The following is an 18,582-nucleotide window of genomic DNA, read 5'->3' as shown; positions in this document are numbered from 1 at the left end:
TTCTTCTTTCTCTTGCCTTTTCTGCAGAATGCGATTAAGGTAAGTCGTTGGCCACCCCGTTTACCCACAGAGGGGTTAATGTACTAACGGTAACATAAGCATAAACAGATTAGAAGGCACATAACATTGTCCACTTTTTATGGGTATATAGTATATATATATAAAGAGGGACCCTTCCTCGTGCTGGACATTGCCAAGTGGAAGCGACATTATGTAAGAAAAATGCTAAATAAGCGCTTAATGCATAATCTGTACCGAGGCATTACACACATAAAAAGCAGGGGTTACCCGAGCTCGATTCAGACCCCAGTCCGACCCCATTTCCCACACCCACACCCACACCCACACCCATTTCCATTGCCATTTCCCCGATTTCCACTGACAACGGTTGGTCTGGCGGCGGCCTGCGGACTGGCCCAGGCAGATATGGCCATAATGTATGACTGCCATTTTATATGCGCCTTTGAAAAATGTGCTGACACTTCGAGCACGGCCAGGAGCCTTGCACTGAGAGAAAAGAAACTGGGTTGTGATTAGAACCAAAAAAATTCAAAATTTTGTGTATTGTTTAAATTGTTAAAAGACATTTTTCTTAAATTTTTCAGTTTTGTAACCAAAATAATACTTTCTTATAAAGTACAACCTTTTTTCTCTTAGTGTTTCGTGAGTCGTAGCCTGGGGGAAGGTCTGCAACTGGAGCTGGAGAAAAGGCTGGACAGCAGAATGATGGCGCTGGTGCGAAAGGGTTGACCCCAAACGCAATTGACCACGTGTGCGTGTCCATTTGGGGGCGGTCAGCCTTAGTCCCCGCTGTTCGTGTGCTCCTGTGTGTGTATACAAGCATTTGGGGGAAGGACGAAATCCTTTTATCATTTAAATGGCATATGGCAAAAGGCAGTTTTTATTTTTATAATCCCAGCAAGGAGCAAGCGGCAAGACATCACGGAAGTGGCAAAGTCGGGAACAAATCACACGAAATTTGTAAGCGTCTCACCTCGACAGGAACACCTACTCCATCCCATATTCCACCCACTCACCAACCCCAAGGACACCATTCCCCCGTTGGCCGTTTATTAATTTGCCTCGAATAACTTTGCTGAAACCCCCCCGCGAGGCGAACGTAATCCGTAATCCCTTCGTCGTGTCCCGGCGATTTTGCGTTTTTCAATAAGGCGAAAGGAACAATTTGCCGCACAGCAGGTGGAAATTGCCAGCAGACGGAGGACACCAAGGACATGGGGAAATTCGCTCCCCCGTGGTGGCGGAGATTTTGTGTCACTTTCTGGCGTAATTTCAGCCCGACTTTGATTGGCGGCCATTAAAATTGCGCTCGTGTCCCGCCAGTCATGTGATTGATGGTCCGAACGTGATCTGTTCCCGATATTCCACTAAAGTTTTATGAATTTTAATGAAAAGTTACGACCAGCTGAAAACTAGGTATGGCTAACACTTGGTCTCTCCAGATTTCTCTGTAAATTAATTAAATTATTTCCTTCACGCAGACAAGAAGTATGCTACACTAGGGTAGTATCTTCTTTGTTTGCCATCTTGTAAGTATGCAAACATCAATTTGACTCACAAAGAAAGTGTGATTTGTTGGGATATTGTCACATATTTGTGTTAAACGGGTTTTCCGGACCCCGAAATTTGACTCTAGCTAATGGCAGACATTAAGAATGCCAATCATAAATCAAAAAATGCGCCCAAAGTCCGCCCACTTGGCTCAGTCAATTGTCTGTGGGATGTAACTAACCCTTTCCCTTGGCTCACCCCTCGACAAATATCAAAACAGATGCGGCAGGCAGACAGGATCCTGGCTCGTCCACCTTCATGGCCCTGACTAATGATGTGCCAACAAATTTAACGCAACCGGCTACAAACAACCATAACTGACTCCACTCGACTTGACTCAATAAAAAAGATGACAAAGCGCCCAATTCACTTAACGGAGAACAGCAACAAATTTGACAATGAAAATCATATGTCATCATTATTAACACTGAGATGATTCCATTTTCCGGCACAACGGCCGCACATATGGCCCGCTTCCAGGCCGTGAAGCTAAGCGGATAATTTCGAAATAATATCATAATCATAAGCGCAGGGGTTGAATCAGCGGGAAAACAACCCCTTTGTCCGGGGCCACAGGTCCTGGTGCGGAAGTCAACCTGCTGCCTGCGTGCGAAGCTGCGCACTTCGGGCTCTAAAATCTCCACAATCAAATGCGAAATTATGGTGAGCGGCAAAATGAAAATGTAAATGTAAATGAAAATGAAAATATGTCAAAATGCCGGCTCAACCCTGAGAGAGCGTTCCGTTTCCCCTTTTTGCATATTAAATTAAAGTAATGAAATTTTGAAACGCTTCCGAGATCTCTTGTGGCGATGCCGTTGTTTACATTGTACGGCAATAAAGGAGCGGAGGAGGACTGAGGGGATAACCGGACGGACAAAAGGACACCCCGTAAGTCGCACATAAAACAAAGCAATTGGAAAATTATGCACTTGTCCTCCTCATCATCTCAGCGCCGTCCAGAAGTATGCTTTTAATAATCAGCAAAGTGTTCGAGGGTTGGCCGGGGCTTCCCCGAGGGCGGTTTGCCATTTGTGCCGACAGATTTACATAAAATGGGAAAATATGCGAGTCCCCCACATTAAAAGGTTGAGAAAAAAGTGAGCAAAGTTGAAGATTAAGTACGGTGAGGAAAGGGATCCGGGTTGCCAGGGATTAGATGAGTTGTGAAAAGATGACTTTCGGGTTCTTTGGAGGCGGAAACATTATGTTAAAGCAAAGTTACAGGAAAAGGTATGTGCTAACAGTTATGGAAGTTTAGTTTCTGTACTCAAAGGGCTCGATTGTGAGTTTGTTCCATAATAAAGTGTAATATATATAATATAATATAAACTATATATAAATTTTAATAAATAAAATTAAACATAAATGCTCTCCAGTGAAGGAGTTTCCTTACAATTCCCAAAGGCCACACGAAGGTATATTTGTTCTAATTAAGTTTCCATAATTTCCCATCATTAAACTCAATTTGCAAGCCATGCACCCGTTAAGACCATCTGCGATATATCCGCCATATGAACTACATTTTCAGTCCACTCCCTTTGACCGGACAGATCGAACTCCCGTTTGATTAACTTAAGGCCAGAAATTATTCCATTAGGGCAAGGCGTGGCCCAAGCCTGCGGCCAAAACATCAGGAAAACTGAAACCGCCCCAGGACGCTGGATACCCGGATGAACTTGCTCAAATCTACACTTGACAGAATTCCCAAATGTCTGCTTTTCAATGCGCTTAGCATTTTTAAGCTGCTTTTAATAAATTCGACACAAAATTGAATTTTCATAACGGCTCGCCCGGCACTGGCACTTGTCCTTTTGACACCATCCCTTAGCCTTTTGAACAAGGGAAACTGGGAACGGGAACGGGAACGTGTGCGACACTCACTTAAAAAGTGATTCATGGACACAGTCACCCCAGTAAGGGTGTTGAATGCCCAAGACCTGGGGCACTTTGGTTGTCCTGTTTGTTTTTTCAGGAGCTGTTTTAGAAATTCTTTCAAAACCATTTTTTAAAAATCTATTTAAACACTTTTGATAGAAAAATAAGTATAGTTTGTTAATTTAAAGTAAAGAAATCAAGTTTACTCATAGTCTTTATTACAGTTTTTAATGTTTATTTTCTTCTTGAATGTATAGTAATGTATTTTTTGTTTACTTTTTGGAAGCATGTGAAGTGAAAAAATTATTGTAAAAGATAATAGTAGTTTTCTTTACTCCTTACACAAAAAATCTGTATATATTCCCAAGGTTTAACCGCCTTAACTTTATCAAAGAAGAATTGTTTTTTCCCTTCGTAACCCCAATTAAGCTTTATGCTTTTTGAGCCGCATTAATTTGCCTATCTTGGCCAAATTTTAACTTGGTTTTCTACTCAACTATTCGAAACCTTTAGCATATGATATGCTAGTTATATAATTCATGTGCATAATAAACAGAAAATAAACCTTGCCGACATTCTATATCACAGTTCAAGTACTTTTGGGGCTCCGTGGGTTTAGTGGGCGGGGTCAAAGGGGGAACAAGAGGGTAATTTTATGCATTCAAGTCATAAACAGGGGCAACATTTTATGGCTATTTCTCATAATCAAGTGTCGCCCGAAACGTGCGCCCGGGAAATGCGTGAGTGCCTCGTTTACAAGAAAAGCGATAAAATTATGAAAATTTTATGTCGCACAACAACTGCGCGAACGGCGTTTTGTCTTGGAGTGGGTCTGGGTCTGACATATATGGAGCGGACTCAATGAACATGTCATAAGCGGGGCCCGATCCCATTCCCATTCCCCAACCAAACACGTTCCAAGGCAGTTGGACTTGTTGTTCCAGGAATCACAGTGTAGCTCACGCGTGCCACAAACTGCGGCTGAGATGGTAATAACACTGAGAGAAAGGTAGCTTGACAAATAAGTAGAGATTTTTAAGATTCTAAAATCTAAGCAATAAGCTATTACTTGATTTTCTATCAATGCCGCATATGTTAGCTTTCAAATAACCTTTAAACAACATTTTCTTTTTTATTTAAAATCTTAAAAATTATAAGTTCTCTTTTATTATTTTCTGTGTGAATATATGTAAGTTTTATAGCGCCAAAGGTCTTAAGTTAGGTTTTCTCATACTAGAAAATATGACATTGCCTATCGCGACCAGTAAATCACACGTAGGTGAACGAGGATTGCATTAAAATGTCATTGACGTTCTCAAAATTAAAATGAAATTACATAAACAAAAAAAACGTCACTCGGAAACACATTAAAACGATAGAAATCCAAGAGATGGATACCCACCAACACCTAGCCAAAATTCCTTAATCGAATTTGCATTAAGCGATGAGCAGCTAATAATCTGTAAACCGAATTAAAAACAGCTCAAGGGCGTCCGAGAGGAAACAACAAAGCAGAACCGCCGACCCCAAGGGTCGAAAGAAAGCCAAAATGTAAAAAAAAAAATATAAATAAAAGAAATGCAAAGAGATTAGCCAGGCTAAAAGGAAATCCTGAAAAAAAAAAAACCCAAAATAGGCGGGGAAATATTTCCGGCAAATTAAAGCTAATGAAAGTGCCTCCGACTCCAACTCCAACTCGAACTCCACTTCCAAATTTGACTCTGAGTCCTGGCAGCCACCTCAAGAAAAACTGACAGCCATAATTCATGACCCTCTGCGGTGGGTGGCAACGCCCACGCCCCCTTTGGAGGACACTGAAAAATTCACGAACCCCCGTAACGCCGGCTAATGATAATGATAACAAACATGGCCCAAGTTCTCAAGTCACAAACTTTTTGACATGGCTTCCTTCCCCAGGATTTCAGGATATATTTCCATATAATTCATTCGCCGGCGGATGGGCCCATCCATCCATTTTGAAAATGTGAATTCTTGCGCATCATCATTGTTTGATGGCTCGTGCCTTATATATACGCGTACACACGCCGAAAACTTTACTTTTCATTTCGCTTAGCATTTTCCGGCGAACCTTCGACGGGCGGAAAATCGCTTGATAAATTGGGGTCGAAATCATTATAAGCGTTGTGCTCCATCGCAGGGCCATTAATTCCTTGTGCCTCCCGCCTTTCCGAAAGTACAAGTACAATGCAATAATGTATACAAGTGTCTGAACATCTCAAGTTTCGACTTAATAAATCTAGGCAAATGAAAAATGAAACAAAATTGATGATCAAAAAGTTATTTGAATAGGAATTTGGATATGGAAATTGAACTTTAGCACGAAATTTGTGTTAATTTAGGTATAGTAATACTTAAATACTTAATTAATATTAAAAATTAGCTAATTTTAATAGGGGTTAGAAATTATAATTTACACTTTCAAGTCGTTATGCTGACTTATGAATCTAATAAGCTCAAACACAAATAGGTTGAAATTACTACATTTTTGGCTGAGCTATTTTCAATTTTAAAATTCTTCCCCATTATTGAATTGCAAACTGCAAAGGCATAAAAACTTTAGCTTCCCTAATCTAGTTTGCCTCTCTGTTATATATAAATATGATATGATATAAATCCCTATAATAAAAGTATTGTTTTCAATCGAAACCTCCGCAAACTGTAGAGTTATCCAAAGCCAAAGTTAACTTCCTTTATGGTGTTTACCTTATTTTACTTCCGCTGAAAAATCCAATTATGCGGATAGCCGTATTGAATCGATTACATTTTTTTTCAAACACAATTACATAAATCGACTGGCAATCAAGGAAAAATAAATTATTAATTAATAAATGAATGCACAAATGGAGCGAGCGATGCCAAATTCGAAGCGGCCGCACCAAACGCACCGATCGGACTTCGAATAAGGCCTGAAAAAAGCCTAATTAAAAATTAGTGCAGTTTTTTTAATTAAGAGAAATTCAAAAATGAGACTTCATAACCAGTTGCCAAATGCGGTGCAATAAAACAAAAACAGAGATTAAATAAATAAGCAGAAAAAAGCGAAACCAAACAAAAACAAAAATATATATAAAAAAATAAAAGGAAAAACGAAAAAAATTAGCAAAAAATTGAACTGAATACCGAGGCGACACATAAAGGCATAAGCAACATTGGCAGCAGCAGCAAAAGCACAACATAAACAACAACAAAAACAACAGGCCAGAACATAACGCGTTGACAAAACGCTGTCCGCTGCCATTTATGAAACCCATGTTGACATGCGCCGGGCACAGGCGGCAGCTGCAACTGCCACTGCAGGGCACAGTGGGTAAAAACGATTAAGAAAACTTATAAAATTATAGATTTATTTATTGACTTGGCGGCTAACCCTTTGTTATTGAGCCTTAAGAGAGGTACATTTATAATTGGTTTATTTCTAGATTTTACACATTTTTCTCCACACTTTTTTTGTATAATTTTCCCCACTGTTCATCGTCAATGATTGCAATAATTTCTGACCGAGTCTGGCCGTAGTTTTGGCCAGCAGCGGCATTCTTGCCGCTTGCCGCCAAACCCCCACCGCTGAACGCCGCCGCTTTATGGTCATGCGCTGCGCCAACTCGCTCCAAATTCTTCTCGGCCGGCAGCGGGCGGCGGAACGTGCCATAAATTGGCCAAATCAAATGCCAGCCGACGGACGAATTGCCGCTCGGCGGTATTGGGGGTGATTTGGGTATCGCAACTCCTCCCTTGGGGGCAGGCGCATATTCATTCGCAACTGTCGGCTTTTCAGCCTTTTTTGTTAAAGAATTGGAAGTTGGACTTGCAGTCTCTGTGTGGCCAGCGGCATTAAATTGTGATGCCAAGGAAACACCTGACTGCAAGAAGATATACTCAAATACTTGTCGTATACAAATATCATAGAGATAGAACCACTTCTTGTTAAAATCCTCAGCCGAATATTTATCTGACAATCAATTGGCTGTTGAGTCTCCATTTAAAATACCAAACGCACGCAAAAAATATTACAAATTAAGCAAAATTACTCGAAACGAATTTGGAAATGAGCCGTCATTTGTTTAATGACAGGTCACAATCGCAAATAACAACGAAAAAAATAAATAAAAACTAACCGGCAGAGCTAACAAATTGATTGACGGCTGTCGGTCAGAAAAGGAAATGCCACGGCGACCGAAACATTAAAACAGTGACTGCAAACTGCAACTGCCACCGACCAAAGTGGCAGTGGGGTGCGGATGCCGTGACAATATTGACATAGTTGCGATCACCACAGTGGCATCTTGCGAGGCGTCCACTGGGATATATACATACATATATTGCGATCTGAGCCGATGCAAAGTCGCTGAGTTTGCACTGATTTGACTTTATTGAATTAGGCAACGGCGAGGCGGCTGGCTATAGGCGATCACAGATTGGCAATAAATCAAAAACGAGTTCAAAATTTGTGTCACCTCAGCGTCCAAAAACGGTCGCCATCGATCGCCTCGTACGTGATCATTTTATTGAGCACATTTGACTATTATTAGGGAAATTTAACACATGACGCACTAAATACAGATTGGCGGCGAGACATGGGCATGTATGTATTGGCGGCTTCATGGTTTATGGCAACATGATTTATATCGCGCGAAATCCAAACGAGCAGATTGCGCATACGCAGCGTTGCCGCAATGCGACAAATTTGGTTAAATTACGCGTGCAACCGAAGAACGTGCCACAACGTAATGAGCGCAACACAAGTCGTGATCATCGAATTCATTAGATGAAGATTTTGAGATGGAAATGATTATATCAAGAAACAATAAGATAGTTCTTAGGAATAAGAAATTAAATTAGGAAAATAGCTAAGTATAAAACCAGAACTTGGATACTTTCTTTTATAAATTATTATAATTATTATTATTTGACTTGTAAACTTGTATCCATATTTTAAACTCCTGACGTCCCTCCAATATTTCCCACAGCATTAGTTAAGATAGTTCGGTTCATTTTATTAGCATCGCTAATGCAAATAGATATGACACCCACTCGAAACACGATTGCGGCCAACGGAAGTTGAATTGTTTACGGCCTAATGCTCGTTTAGACAGCTTTTGACTCGGCCAGGGGCTAATCGGACGAATAAAACAAGCCATATCTCTCCCGGCTTGCGCATACCATTAAGACTCGGTCCAGACACCAAAAAACCAGACAAGTCTGGCCAAAAGTCGGCGACGGACTAAAGATTCGATTTGAGTTACGCGTCGATTGGTGTTTGTTTTGTCATTCAAATCGCCATCTACGGCCCATTTGCATTTGCTCGTTGTGAATTTTATATAAATACATATATTTTGTTGCTTTTGTTTTTTGCCTTCTGTGATTCGGTTTTATGAGAGTTATAAAAATTTGCGTGATGGATACACAAAAGCGATTAGGTTTATTTTTAATGTTTCAATTTTTCGATTTGCCTTTTTGGAATTTATTTGATTATTCTCGCATTTGATGCATGCTATTTCTGGTCATAATATTTCTTTGTTTCCTGCATGCAAATAAATTAGATAGCCTTTTATTTTGGTTTTTCATTTTGATTAAATTGATCCATGGATATTCAAATATTTTAATTGTTTCCTAACTCGTTGATGAATTGCCAAATGAGATTTATATCAGCGATTTGATTATGTCGAACATTCCAATATGGGATGGGCTTTTGTCAAGAATAAAAAAGAGAATACGTGGATTTATTGAGTGATAATCTTCTATATCATTAAGAGTCAAGATTAAGCTAGATTTTCTTTTATAAAAATATATATTAATCCCAAGATTTGGGGCATATTTATCATATATTTCCTACCGGGATTTAAATTTAAAGACGACCAGTGGAGCGTGGCTCGGGCCATCGGAATCAAGATAAATCAGTCAGCCGGGAAACAATGTTTCGTCCCCGCGTTATCCTTCCTGGCTTCTCCAAGGCAGACAATGGCGTCTGCGAGGAAATTAATTTTAATTGCCGGAGGTGCGTGCGCAGTGCGCATTGCAATAATTGGCAGAGGCCAGAGGCCAGAGCCCAGGGTCCTGCCTGTCGCTGGAGACAAAGAAAGATGACACTTGAGACACCCGGACTTGGACTTGGACACGATTTACGGATGCAGTGCCTGCTGAATGGAAACTTGCTAAATAATTTAAAAACTTTCCTGCACTCGCTGCATAATTGAATTAGTGGCAGCGGCGGATGGGGCTGGCTCAAAACAAGTGTCAAAGCGGAAACGGAAGCGGTGTCCGGTAGAGGATTTCTATAAGAATTTGATTTGACCAGGCCTTCCGAAGCAAAAGGAAAAGAACCCACTTGAGATGGGAGCCGGGGGGGGAGTTGGGGGAAATCGGAGGCTAACCACAAGGTTTTTCAAACTTTACTCATTTTCAAAATTACAATGTTGCCGCAAGCGTGCCGCTCACCGCACCAGCTGGAAAATAGCTAGAAAAATCTAAACGTAAGCAAAGTCAATGGGCGAAGTTGGCAGCGCGGCGGCAGCTCCTTTGATGATGACAAAGCGCCAGGAGATAACGGCCCAGGCCAAAGGATGCCGAGATATTCCCCCAAACCTCCTCTACTCACAGGATTTTTTGGCACTTGAAGAAAAGTTGTAAGTCTTTAATTCAATGACTTACAAATAATTTTAAGAAATATGAAGCTTATTTATAATTAATTAATATACAAATATTAAAAAAATATACTTTGGTTAATTTAATTTTATTCTTATTCCGAATTTTCATTAATTTTCTTAGAGTGCCCTTTCTGAGCAAGTTCCTGCAGCTTCTTTGCAGCTGTTCGTCCTTAGCAGACATTTTTCTACTGGCAAAAGTTTTGTTGGCTCAACCACTTGACGCTCGGTTACCTCGGCTTCCACTTTTCTCTCCCGCCGGAAAACTGCCTTTGAACAGAAAAATATTGCACGCATTTTCCCGGAAAGCAACGGCAGCGACGAGGAAGGCAAGGAAGGAAGGATTCCTTCTTGGTGCGCTGCGGAGGCTGCGGTAAATCAATTTCTGCAAATGAGATTTTTCAATTATAAATCAATTTTCGATTAAAATTACTTTTACGCATCTTCCTTTCAAGTCGCTCCGGTCCCCCATTCTTTCTCTAAAGCTCCTGAGCCTTTTGTGTGTGATGTTGTGCGGCGAAAAGTTTCTGACATTTGCGGGGATCTCAGCCGGAAATGGTTTTCTATGGAAAGAGTATTAATATGGGGGTGTAATATATAATATATATAAATTTCTATTTATTATTTACAGTACTTTTTCAAATGGTACATATTTGATCAATACTAAACATGCAATAAAAAACAGTTTATAAGCAAGTTAAAAAGCCTCCCAAAGAACCATAGAATTCAGTAAAAAAAATATAGACCAACTTGATTTCTAGAAAACTGAAACACACTCACCTCACTCACCGAGACATTTGATCCATGTTAAGACTTTGATGTGCGGAGACAGGGCGATAAACTGTGGCCAGGAATGCAGCCCGCTTTATTTGCGGCTCTTAATTAAATTGTGAATTATGGCCTTCGATTTGCCAAACGCCATAAAGGCCACAAAAATATGAGTCGCAGTCGCAGAGACTCGCCAGCCTGCCTCCTCAAAAGCGACGTTGGGGAAAAGCTGGCCAGGAACTTTTGCCGGCCATAAACGTGGCAATGGGACTGGCATAAAAGTTTACGATGGCCAGTGCAGCTCCGGTGCAGCAATCGAAGCCCGGCCAACGGACATCCATCAGAGTGAGTCGACACCGATCGATATTAAATTATAAATGAATGAATACAGTTTTATGGCACTGCCCGCTGAGGGGGGCCGAAACTCGAGCTTTGGGCCTGGGGACTTGTCGCCAAGGATCGCAGAAATAGGAGGCAAGGCGAACCCTTTTCCTCTCCACTCTTCACTGAGTTATGAGCGTTGTGCAAAAGATAATGATGCCGTTCGATTTTCATTTTCATTTTGATTCTGATTGCAGCAGGGACACGGCCCATAAATCGCTGCATGTGGCACCAACTCAGTCCTACGTCCGACATTCGTCATAAAGTGGCTGAAACTCCCTCCGAACTCGAGCGTATTTATTGGCCCTGCCAATTAATAAATTTCTGGCTAGTCCCGCATAAATCGGTAACTCGCTCAAAAAGTTTATGGAAGTGCTAAACTCGTTGCAGTTTATGAAGTCACTGAGAAAAAATAAGGGACTGCATGTTGCTCTTAAAAATATCAAGAAAATACTGGGAAATTTAGAATATTTTCTATTCTTGAAATTGAAAATTAATGTTAATATTACACTCTGAATACATTTCCTAAAATGTATTGTTTAATGTGTAATGGAGTTTTTCATTTATGACGACATGTTCCTCAATAATGATTGATTCGCTGCAATAAAATGGGAAAGGGGAACCATAATGGCTTACCGCATTCCTAAAAGGGTTATTCAAGAGGCACACGTGCCAGAGGTCAGCCATAATAGGCACTCCCAAAGCCATCCCAGAACTGAATGAGGAGCACACTTGCCCGCCGATCAATCACAATTCCTGTCTCCGTTTCGGTTTCTGTTTTTTAAGTTATCCGTTTTTTTTTTCTCGGTCTTCTACCTTTTTTGATAAATGTCGCACGCCGCGTGTCAAATGCGTTCCTTTCTCGAAGGGAAAACTGTCGCATTTTCTTGGAATTCTGTGGTGCAGCATTCTCCCAAGGATATGCCGTTACAGGGCGCCAGCGGCGGAAGGGGACTGCTGCCAGAGTCCTGGCAGCCGCTTTTGGGGCCTGTCATTGTCCCAGAGCGATTTTTTGTTGCTCGCCTTTGTGCCGCGCAATGCCAGCACGTGGTTCGAAAGCGGACGGGGGGAGTCCCCCGAACCGCTGCAGATTTTATTTTACTTTTTTTTCTTTTTTTCTCTCGTCAAGGCAAGCCTTTAATTTATGCAGCCCTGGGGAGGTTTTGATTTTCAGACAATTCGTGGATGGAGCTCGGCTCGGCAATTGCCTCTAATTGTGGAGCGGGTGCCAGTCGAGGGGAAAATACATAGGAGGAGAAAGGGCGAGACTGTAACTGAGATCAGTGGGAGTGAAACCATGGAGTATACTCGGGGACTCATAAAGAAGTCCAATGCGAAGAGGGGGCTATACCATTAGGAAGTCATTGTAAGAGGGAAAATACATATTAAATTTAATTAAGTAAAGGAGATATTGGGTATAAAAAAATTTAAGTAATTTAATTTGTGAAAAAATATTTACACATGACCAAAATTACTATTAGCTAAATATCGCTATCAAATATATAGGAAATTTAGATAAACTCCTTTGAAAATTCTGTAACGAAGTTGTAAGGACTCTACAGATGAAATAAAAACTCTACAAGAACCAATAATTTCAACAGTTCAACTAAGAAAACGATAGTGGTTTTGCTTAATTGTAGTTTCCATTATATAATTACCTGCGTTTTCTCGTAAATAAATCTCTTAAAAAAGTATTTTAATAGGAAAAGAAACATTTACAACCGTCTTATGTGTAATAATATGCCACAATGTAATTTTTCCTGGAAAATCGTGACAAATGCTACATAATTTAATGTAAAAATTGTACATTCAGTTGATATTTCATACTATAATCAAACTTTTCATATTACAGCTGCATCACAGAGAGACTTTTTGGTGAATATTCTTTAAAAAACAATCAGGTATAGGCTTAAGGAGTCTGTATTTTTTTACCTACTCTTGATGTAATTTCTAAGATTAATTTAGTTTAATTTCTTACCAAAATTCCCTGACCCTGATTTACGTTACAAAATCTCTTACCGAACAATCTCCAAATCCACTCACTATCCCTCATCCATAAAAAAAAATGTACACAAAAAAAATATCCACCTCCGTCTGTCACATTAGCACATCATTCATAAGGACATGTGCCAATGGTTTTCAAATATGTTTTCCAGCCAACGAAGGCATCAGGTTTTGCGAGAACAAGAAAAAAAAAAGAATCAACGATGACGATGACGACCTCCCTGGCGAATTTGCAGGCTCGGCGAGATTTGCGTTTGCCAAAATGTCAATAAACACCCGAATGGACGGACAGCGGTGAAATTGACATTTATTTTTATATATTTTATTTCTCGCACCGCCAGTCAGCCGCCCAAAACGGGGCAGCGTTACTTTCTTATTTGGTTTTATTTCACATGTCACTTGGTGTGTTGGGTCGGGCCGGGGACCGCTGACAAAATTTTATGCGAATTGGTTTCACATTTTGAAATAGTTTCATAAAAAGCAAATGCCAGGGCTGGGCGGCCATCCCCCCGATAACCATACCCAGGAGCCACCTCAGCCCCGCCAATCACCTCCCACCCAATTCCATTTCATTTCCCGGGGTGCCTGCCAATGCGAGTGATTTCCATTTGACATTGATGATGTTTATTTATTTCGGTGAAAATGGAAAATATACAAAATATATGTGCACTGACAAAAAATAATTTGAGATTTACTGTGTTACAAAATCTTATTAATTTTGGATTATTTTTTGAATAGCTTTATTAGCTTAGAAATGGGTTTATTTTAGATTAAAAATCAAGTTAATCAAATGAATGAATCATTCAATTATAAAATTCTATATAATTAAATGAACAATTGTAATAAAATTATATAATAATAGCTTAAAATAATTTATTGATTTCAGGACGGATGGTTCCGATAGCAAGTGGTTTTTTGGTTTAAGCATTTAATTTAAAGTAATGTTAATTTTATATAATCCTTGGGTTATCTTAACCCCTTTTTGGACAGTGCATCACCAACACGTATTTCCAGAAGTGTGTAAGTTTGTTTGTATTTATATATTTTGTTTGCCATGTGTGGGTGAGTGTGTGTGTGTTCTGGTACTTGTATAATTTTGTTGTTTTTCTTGTTTATTATGCAGCGTTTTTTGCCGTTTTGCGTTTGTCGAGAGTCTATTTTGAAGTCGGTGGACGTTGATGACTGACGGTGATGGGGATACCCAAGTCCCGAAGTCCCGAAGTCCCGAATCCAGGATTCTAGGGCTTTGGTTTCGATTTCATTTTTTGTGCAGGACAAGTTTGACTTTTATATGAAAGCGAGATGGCCGAGATTGATTGCCTCTCGAAAAGAACTTGGCCAGCTTCAGAGGAATTGTGAGTGGCTTTGCATGTTTTGGCAGAAAAAATGTTGGCAAATTCTGCACTTTGTTGGGCCCTGCTTTGTGCCGGGGCCTGTGAAAATATTTAAACACGAAATTGCAACCAATCAAACAATTTTCCAATCAAAAGCTTCTATTTCGGCCAAATTTGAGACGGACTTGTGCCAAATTTTAAGTTGCATAATTCAACAAAGGGAGCTCTTTTTGGCAATTTCCAAAAGCCGAAGCGGACGGGGGCCCCCAGTCACCTGTCCTCCTGTCCAGTGCCCTGTGTAGCCTGTTCACAAACAGACAGGACATCATCGGGCAACCGGCTACGCAATTACCATGAACAACAACGCAGAACCAAGGGGAGGCAGGAGGAGGCTTTCGGTATTGGGTATTGGGCCTGCGCCGGCAAAGTCGTAAATATTCCAAATGTCATTTTGAAATCCTAATTTACGCTTCGACGATCTAAAATGCACATTTGCAGCAGGCGCAGCCAACGCACAAAAGTCCAGCGTCCAGGGCAGCCGAAACAACGGACGCACTGCAATCCGGAGAGCCCAGCAAGCCCACCCACACACCCACCTCCCACCATGCAAACTGACCACTGGCCAGCTCCTGGCCGGAGCGAAAAGAACCCCTCCTGCTCGTCCTCGTCAGGATTGGCATGCCTCATCATCAGTTCGAGTTCGTTTTTGCAGCGCCATTTTGTATCGAAACATGCAATCAAAATTTTCAAATTTTCCCTCTCTGTCTGTGTGATAGAGGGAGAAGGGAGAAAGGAGAAAGGAGGAGGTCCTGCCTGTGTGTACTCTGGCCAAGCACACACACACACACACACATACACATGGAATGAATTACAATCAGCACACAATTCAACGAAAAATGCCGTCCAATTTCTAAAATGTGCGCCGCTGCAGCAAACGGCTCAAAGATACCACCCACCGAATACCGCCCACACAGCCACCCAAACCACCCACTGCACTATGAAAAATTTTAGGATGAATGTGGAAAATAAGAAGCCAGAAAGAAGACTTTCTTTTCCATAGAAATCAAGGCAATATCAAACAAAAATTTAAAAGCCAAATTACAACTTAAAATAGAAAATATTAAAATTAGAATTTAATACATTTTTATTTAATAAATTTAAAAGTATAAGCTTCTCTGTATAGATTTCCAAAATATCATAATTATTATTGTTTACAAAATCTTTTAAAATACATAAAACTATTTCTTTCAGTACCCTCCCCCTCTTGCAGCCTCATGGGGCGCGTTAGGAAAATTAGTGCATTTTCGGGAAGTGGGGGGTCTGAGAGGCAGCCTGAACGGTTGGTGGGGCCCAAAAACAATATGTTTTCCAAACGGCATTTCCATTTATGTTGCATGTTGTGCACACATTTCCGCAAATGCATTCGCCTCCACCGCCAGCCCCACTCCTTTTACCTTTGCGCATATTTGCGCTCCTTTTCGGAACTGTAACTGAGTTGGGATTTCGGCTTTTTCCTAGGATGGAGGTGGCCACGGCATCAGCATAGGTATAGGTATAGGTATAGGTATCGGGTGCATTGTCTATTCCCTTTTTGTGGGGCCCAGATTGGAACGAACGAGACCAGAAAGCTCTAGCTGCAACTTATCGGGTTCCCAATTGAAGCGGACAATCGAATGGTTAATCGGAAGTTGTTTGCCATTTGGCTAAAATTTACCATACAAATCGGGACGAGATCTAGACTTTTTTTTGGAAAGTATTTCTAACTGAAAAATATCTAAATCTGCGGTTAAAATAAGGCTAAGGTTTATAATAATATTTCAAATGTTTGGATTTCTAAAAATAAACTCAATTTATATGAAAATACCTTTAATAACATTTAAATCTTAAATTTCTCCCGTAATTGTTAATCAGCACCCCTTGAGGCCTTATTCATTTCACTCATAAAAGGCTCGAGCATTTAAATCGAAATGTTTATTCAAGAGATTTCCCCACACAAAACCCATTGAGAGGGGCTCGAGTCGTTGAACTCCTCCGAAAGTTCTTCGCAGTCCATAAAATGGAAAAGCTTACGAGGTGTTCGCCATGTGTCATATTGCGATGGCCTCAGACACCCGGCCGTATCTCGATCGAGGGATCTATTCCATTTGGGTGATGGATTTTAACGGCTACGGGCCGAAGCCATATAACGTGCATTCCACTCTTCATCAGATCGGTCAATAATAATCAACGGCAGTAAAATTAAAAATACATTTACCAAATATTGAATTTCAATGTAAATAAATTAAAATTAAACAAAAAAAAAACACACTCACTCACTCCGGCGAACGCACAAAGAAACAGAAATGAAAACATTTCGCCTGAAATCGAATAAAAACCAAACAAATTTTGATGACTGGGAAGATTGACTGTCGCCATGTAACGACAACCCATCCGAGGGGAGCAGGGGAGAAGCCTCGAATAATGATGAATTAATTGAGTATAAAATGTTTCGGGACAGACAAATAAATAAAAGGCCAACGGACAATCGGGCAATATCATAAAAATTATACAGTAACCATTGCTCTCACCCATCCAATCCGATCTGGACCCAATCTCCGCTCTCCGGCTGTAAACGCTGCCAGAGTTTGAGCTTCCGAGAATGGCCATAAGAACTGTTTTATGCTAATGAAGCCGCGGGGTCGCCGCACTAAATCATGCTAATGGTATGCCTCGATCGGGGTCTCTCACAGCCCTGTGCCTTCTATAGCTGCTGGTTAAATTGATTAATTTAATCTAGAGAGCGAGAGAGAGCCCGGCAAAAAAATAAATTTAATCGTGTGTGGTTCGCTGGCCGGGAACATATTTTCGCTTAATTTCATTTCCGCTTTTGCTGAGCCATAGCACAACCCCCTGCTACTGCCGATTTACACTCGAAAAATATGTGACTAAATCAAGTAGAAAATTGTAGAAAATAAAAGTCATTCTAATTTATTTAAGCAAGAATTTTTTTAGTTTTAAGATTTTGAAATATCCTTCAAATTGTATCATTTATAATAGCTTCTAACTTTTTTAAGGCTCTGATTCTTGAACGGAAATATATTTAAATATTGAAAAACTACCATATATTGTATATAAATTCTTATTGAAAAATGTTCTATTTTTGTTCACGTATTCTCTCTATATAATTTTCCCAGTGTACACTGCCCAGCACTTGTTCGTTCCGCCTGCCCTCGAGTAGCGCAATTTTTTATGCCACTCCGCCCAAAAGGGTTGCAAAAATTGTTAACGACAGGCGTCTTTTTTAATGCGAATGTCACCAAATTTCATTTTGGGGGTTGACTCTCGAAGCAGACAGAGCGCGTTATTGATCTGAATGAGGCATTGTCAATCTTGTTTGATGCATCACCGTGTTAACGGGGCCCCGAGATTAATATTACCCCATATTCGATTCGCCAAAAGGGTTCTCCAAGCGTGCAAAAAGCGAATTTCCGTGTCATCTGTCAGTGGATTTGATACGTCCTCTCAGAGCCGCGGGAATTTTGCGATTTGAGTCGGCTAAACAACATTTTACCAAAATTTAAGGTATTTTTGCCATGACAGTTACTTCGTTTTAGATAATATTCACCAGAAAATATGATAGCTTGAGACTTGTAGTATAGCTTAATAAACACTTCCTTAAGCTGGTTCAAAACATAAAACTCATTGGAATTAATAAACCAAAAGGATCTAAGGTTATCTGTTTTTGAAAACCCTTTTTCTTGCAGAACTAATAAAGCCAAAAATAAATATGTTTGACGACTGTTTGGTGTCTGACTATATGTTTTCCCTACTCCTACTCCAAATAATATAGTATATCTTTTGGCCTCCGCCACTCATAACTTGTGCACATTTTTCCGTCAACTATTTGTGTGCTCAAGTAATTCAATTGACTGTCCTTAGAGCCTTCGTCTTTCACAAGATGCATAAATTGCGGGCATCCACTTGAGGACTCCGGCTCCTTTCTCATT

Source organism: Drosophila kikkawai, chromosome 2L (assembly GCF_030179895.1).
Source record: "Drosophila kikkawai strain 14028-0561.14 chromosome 2L, DkikHiC1v2, whole genome shotgun sequence".
Classification (NCBI taxonomy): Eukaryota; Metazoa; Arthropoda; class Insecta; order Diptera; family Drosophilidae; genus Drosophila; species Drosophila kikkawai.
This window is presented reverse-complemented; position numbering follows the sequence as displayed.